At 37.1% G+C, this 6,728-nt stretch overlaps 1 long non-coding RNA gene across 1 annotated transcript; it reads right to left on the reverse strand.

The window, feature by feature from the left end:
* Positions 1–963: 963 nt before the first annotated feature.
* Positions 964–3,875, reverse strand: LOC113751193. Its single transcript, XR_003464795.1, has 3 exons — positions 3,667–3,875; positions 1,613–1,670; positions 964–1,060 (listed from the first exon to the last, which is right to left on the reverse strand). It is a non-coding gene; the product is annotated as an uncharacterized LOC113751193 (long non-coding RNA).
* Positions 3,876–6,728: the final 2,853 nt, after the last annotated feature.

Here is a 6,728-nt window from a genome sequence, read left to right on the forward strand (position 1 = left end):
TCTCTGGTAAAATTCATCCAGGTCCAAGGTACTTTCTTCTGTTCCTACTTAGCCCGAATAACATTCCACCAAAATCTAACCACTCCCTCAAATTGGAATACTATGAAGGTTACTTGCCTTTCCTCCGAGTATCTCAAGGTTTAGAAAATATTAACCATACTTTCCAACTAGTTTTCAGCTACTTCCGGGTCAAAGTCCTCAAAAAACTTGGGTGAGTAAAATTTTAGAAACCTTTCTAGGGTTTTGTCCTCTCCTACATCCCGATTCCTAGGTTGATTTACAGTCCCAACCCCTTGATCCTGTCGGGGTGTTATACGCTCAAAAGGTCGGTCATCCGATTTAAAGCAGTAGCTATTGGGTCACCTAGGTTGGCTCCTTGTTCCTGATTCTGGTCGACCGCAGATTCCCGCGCTTCCCCTTGCTCTTGGGGTTGCCTAGGTCCACGGCCTCGTCGTCACAACCCGGTTTCCATATCTCACTACCAATTAGCTACATATATATAATTGACAATTAACTACATATACTTAAGTTAATAGGCAATCTCAATCCAAAAAGGGCTAACAAGTCACACAACATTATAACAACACAAACAAACGGTCATTAAGTTACATAGCATAACAATGCCAATTACAATACATATCATCTTTGTGGCGGTCCCACTTCTCTCTAAGGCGAACCAAAGGGTTGGCGGGTCGCCTGCCTAACTCTCGCTAGGACTCACGCACTCTAGTAACTAATTTCACCAAATATAAATCGAAAATAAACCTTACTTCTCGAGCAAGTCACGTACTTAAAGAATTCATACAATTCAACTTATACAGTCCAAAACACAATTCCAAGTACCAACGAAAACGTCGAGCTTAGTATACTTAAATTAAACTTAATTTACAATTTAAAGTTCCTAATCCAGAGCACAGAAGCACCACAGGATTCACATTTTTCCAAAAACACAAAAATCATCCAAAAGATACTAACGTTTCCAAAAGTACAATTACAAAAGTGGGCATTCAAAATATAACATTTCTGTTCTAGTTCTCCAAGACTTCATGCATTTCAGAACCTGTCAAGGAAAACAATTTGGAAGGGATGAGCCAATAGCTCAGTGGTGCCTCGAAACATGCAATTCACATAAGGCAATTTAACAAGTACAAATAGACAAGTAAGCACTTAACAATTTAAGAAAGCGAAATAACATGACAAGAAAAGGATACGAGGCTCTCAGGAGCCAAAGTCCACGCACTTGATCAAAAAATTTATAGTAGTTGACACTCCGTCAACTTTCACTACCTAAACTCCATGTAGACATTTTCTCTAATCTACACATCTCCTAGCAACATCTTCCCCTTATTTTCGGGTCCGACTCCAACACGAATATTGCAAGCACTTTTACCAAGACGGCAGAGAGGTACCTCCCACTCTAATAGAGTGTGGTACGTGCATCCGTTTGGTTTATTTAGTCGACGAGACCACGCTCCAATCGACATTGCAATACTTGTACTTGTGGCATTTCACGCAATCACATAGCATATAACATTTCATGATATCTCTAGCAGGTACTTTTAACAAGTAGTTCAACTAGCAGTTAAACACGATTCATGCAAGAGACACTCACCTCAAGTGAAGTGTCTAGAATTCCAAACTTTGATCGAGATTGTGCTCTTCACCAACTCCTAAAATCATACAAATAATTCACATAAATTTCCACTTTTGAGTTGGCGAATTTAACTCGAGTCAACTAGCATTTAATTTCACTCAAAAATCCCAAACTAGTATTAATCGTTTTCTCAAAGTGAAATCCACAAATCGAGTGAAATTAAATTTTGAGGTTTCTTTAAAACCCAAAAACTTGCTAAATTCGTCAAATATTCCAACATCCAAGTTCTAGAATCATATAAGCCATTTAACACCAATTTGGTGTCACAAGTTGAGAAAAATCACATTTAAACCATTTAGAGGAATTTTCCCCTCAAATTTTTCCCAAACATATCTTGGGAAATTCCTTTAAGAGGCAATCATATAAACCAAGTAAAACTAGTCGTTAGAATTTCTATAAAATAGAAACTCCTTAAGTTTGCCAAATTCCACGACCAACTTAGTCCAATGATTTTCATGAAGGCAAAAACTTGAGTTTTTAGGAAAATTTCCAGATTTGACAAATTCCTCAAAATAGGGCATTTGGTCTAATAAAATTCAAGGTTATCAACTCAAGTGGACCTAGTAACAACGGTTAATGCTAGAAAACATTTTCGGGACAACTTTGGTCCACATTTACCCACAATGAAATCCAAACATCAAACCATTTCTAATTTCAAACAAAAATTCTGTTTTGGTATCTTCTTGAAGAATAAGATTTTGGTCCACTTTTTGGACGTAACCTCTACTAGATTTTTGTCCCAAATTGAGCTATACAAACCCCTTAATTAACACACAAATCATTTGAGCTCAAGTTATCATGAAAACAGTTCACAATTATCATTCAAAGCTGGAAAAATTTCAGGTGCATTCGGTAGCAAGTAGTCCATTTCCCCTTCAATTTATCCAAAATTTTTCAACTACCCAAAAGCTACATTTTCACCCAAACAATACTACCCATATAGGTTAACATGCATACAGCCCAAGTAGTTCAAAAATTTGTCAAAATTGACCCCCAAAATTCGACTAAAATCTGGAAAATTTCCAGAATTTTTTGGACAGCATATACCTTCCTTTTCCTTCAATTCCTCAACATCATTTCAACTACGAAAGTGATGCATTTTCCCTCAAATGACCATAGACATTCAGCTTAACATTTACACAATCCATGAAGCTCAATTTCTTGTCAAGAATCAGATCAAAAACTCGAACACAAACTGGGAAATTTGGACAGTTTGGTTCAACAGCAGAGCAGTTTTCGTATTTTGGTCACATCTCATTCAATTCAACTTAGATTTGAGCATGGTTGGTAGCGTTGGAAACTACACTCATAGGGATACAATTTTTCAGAAGAAATCATTTTAAAATTCTACTCATAACTAGCTCGAAATCTGGCAACAAAACGCAGCTCATATCCTGGCTTCCAGTGAACCAGTGGAGCAGGACAGGTGACTTTAAAAGACTGCCACGGTTCACTCAGGTGGAACCAGGACGTGAATTTTACACCGTTGGAAAGCTGGAAGAGTCTAGTTTCTAATGGCACTAACGGCACTCAATTTCGATGTCGGAGGGCAGAGTTATGATCGAAACAAAATGGCTGCCTGAGCCATACGGGAAAAATTTCCAGATTTTGCTGGTTTTGGAATTCATCACCTTTGGTCAACCAAACCTCAATATCTTTCAATGAAACTTTACACACAACTCCAACAACACATAAACATCAAATACAAGCCATTAAAACCTCAGAATTTCGCATGAAAAAGGTCAGTCTTGGCAGGGGCAGAATCGGAACTTTTTGCTTCAAGAGCTCAATGAAGTTTCTAGCAATAATGCACCTTTAATCTACTTCCTTAAGCACTAATTCAACAATAAAACCATCATCAAACATCATCACAGCCATCAACTCAAAGTGGGAGTTCATAGAGCCCACATTTAACAATTTCCAACAATAATAAGCTACCCATAAGCATAATCAAGCTCTTAAGTGTGAGTTGGCCTTCATTGAACAAGAATTGAAGAGTGGATCATGGTTACCTTACTTGTGTGCTAAAAGGTCAGATTTTGGTGTCCCAAAAGCCCCAAGAAAATCCGTGAATGTGCAGCTCCTTCTTTGTCCAAGTGATTGTCCAAGTTGTCTTGAGCTTGTGTGGTGAATTTGGTGTGAATTGGAGCAAGAAAATGGTGGAGGAAAAATTGTGAAATTTGGAGTGTGAGAGAGAGTAGAGACCGGCGGTTATGGTGAGGGGAAAGGGAGGGAAAAATCTGAAATGGAGAGCTTCCTTGAGAAGCTTGAGTGTGGTACAACTTTTGTGCTCCCAAGTCAACCGTGAACAGTGTATCGCGCGCGCGTTTCGCGCCCGTTTCCTCTGAGGTTTGTTTTAACTGTGCACTAAACCTCTAATGCACATATATTCATGTAATTATCATTCACTCTTAATGACCTCAAAATAAGGTTCTAAAGTCCTTCAAATAAATCGCGCGCGTAAAACGCGTATTTCCCACTTATGCGCGATAAGGTGAAATTTTTGAGAAATTCTTATAACGATGGCATTTCTAACTAATACATGGATATTTAGGCATAAAAATACCTATTTTAAGACTAGGGTATAAATCTCCCATTATTCGGGCTCATGAACTCTCAAGTCAGTTACTATTCCTGAGCCTACGGGCACTATTCACACTTAACAACTTTCAAGACTTGAATTGCGAACTAATTGCCTTAAAATTACTCATGAGCTATAATGCTATAGAATTGGGTCCAATAGGGCTAGAAAATAATATTCGAAATAATTGAACAATTAACTAATTAAATAACCTCAGAATGGGAATTTAAAAGAAATAAATTGCGAGTCCTCACATTCCTCATCTAACATTTCTCCAACTTAATTATACCTTTTTATAGCCTCTACATATACTACATTTCAACTTAGGACTAATTCGCGCGTCGGTGCGCGAAAATTCAACTTAGGGCTTTGCCGAACGCGAACCGTCAATTAAATCTTAAAAATTCAAATAAATTGAAATGTAACATTTGAATGATTGAAAACAATATTATTTAAATATAAATACATATTATTGGATAATTTTAATATTTTCAATAATATTTTGATTTAATTTTCCAGAGGATAATGAAATTTTTGAGGTCCTCACAATCTTCAAACATTTTAACAGAACCCAAACAAATCACAAATACATCCGATATTGACCTAAACTTAGGTCTATATAAACATAAAAGGAAACAATTCAACAATACAGTGATATTATCATAACAAACATAGCTAATAGCTTAGTGCTTAGCTTTAGATTCAACTTAAACTCCATTGGTCTAGTCCTGGACAATTCCACTAGACCCCACTTCTTCTTCCGGTTCCGCTTCTATAGGTTCCGCTTCCTCTGGATCCTCCTCGAGATCTTCATTTGCTGGTTCGACTTCACCTTCAACTCTAGGAGCCTCTACACCCCGACTTTCCCTGTTTAGATTCTTCCCCACAACCTCTTCTATCAAAACTTCACATTCAGCTAGAATCCCTTCAGTTCTGTCTCTTACCTATCTTAATACCCTAGTGAGGCGGTTTTTAGTCTCCTGCAACTGATCATGCAATACTTTAGTTCGCTCTTGCTCCTCTATCATATTAGTTTCGAACTCTAGAATCCTGTCACGTCGCATCCTTATGAATTTCCTCATTTCTTACATTCTAATATGAGTTCTCTCATTTGCTATTACTAGCCTCTGTCTTTTACCCATTTAAACTAGTATCACTCAATCCAGATAGAAGTAAGTTCTTGAACAGTCACAGTGACTAATCATCCGATCCCTAGAACACACTGCCGAAAGGACGCACCTGGTCCTTACTTAAACAACTATTTCACTCAAATTTCAGGTCTGAAAACCATATTTTTAGGCAAGAGTTGGCATATCATCCATTTACTATTGAAGGGCTAGTAAAATTATTCACCTTAAGATGGAGGATTTGCATTAATATTCAAGATCTCACCACAACCTCTTCACCTTTAGCTCTCAAAAGCTAGCCTTGGTCTCTTTAGTTCTATTCCCCAAATTAAATCATGATTTTTGATCATGTCATAATGCAATATACTAAATTCTTCCAAATTCACAATACACCATTGAATGAAATATCTGGTATTCGGATACAAGAATTCGAAAATAGGATAATTCACAACTGAGGTCGGCCACTCCCAAGTGTAAGTCAACTAAATTTGAAATTTCTATCCAACGTACATATCTAAATCCCTTAGAAATAGTAATTGGTTCAACACTTAATAGGCCATTCCCCACAGTCCAAGAACCCTCTCCCGACTTGAGCTCATTTAGAGCTCTGATACTACCTGTGACGACCCCACTTTCTCCTAAGATATACCCTAGAAGTTAGTGGACCGCTTGCCTGACTTGCGCCAAAGCTCACTAACTATTATTAACTTCAGAGATAACATTCACATTAACTTCAGAGATAACATTTACATTAAGCATCTATGCCATCATCTCTAATACTACACCAAGCTCACGATAAAAGGTTCGACCATTTCAAGGTACAAAAGAACCTCAACTACAAAATATATACACTAACGGGTCTTCCAAAACAAACTATCTAATTCAACTCGGTCCTTCTTCAACCTCCAACTCCTGTAAAAAAAACAAAGCTAAATGGTTGAACTAAAACTCAGTGAGGTTCATAAGTACAAATGCAATATTTTTTACCAGACATTTCGTAATTCACAACCAGTCAGAAGAATAAAACAATAGGGTAAACAATCATTAAAAGAATAGAATTCTTCTTTTGGGAGTCATTTGAAAATATCTTTGCAAGGCATTTCTTAAATCTTAACCAATCAAAAGGATATAACATTAGGATAAACAATCTCCAAAACAATAAACAATCTCAGACAATAATTTCCCCTTATGTCCTCCAAAACAATAAACAATCCCTGACAATCATTTCCCCTTATGTCCTCCGAAACAATAAACAATCCCCGACAATCAATATGCAGTTCATTATTCTCCAAACTTCAGGGTAATACTCGAGTATACCATTCACGTATAATTCAATCAACATTGAATGGTGTACATTTCATTTCAA

This window comes from Coffea eugenioides, chromosome 11, assembly GCF_003713205.1.
Source record: "Coffea eugenioides isolate CCC68of chromosome 11, Ceug_1.0, whole genome shotgun sequence".
Taxonomy (NCBI): domain Eukaryota; kingdom Viridiplantae; phylum Streptophyta; class Magnoliopsida; order Gentianales; family Rubiaceae; genus Coffea; species Coffea eugenioides.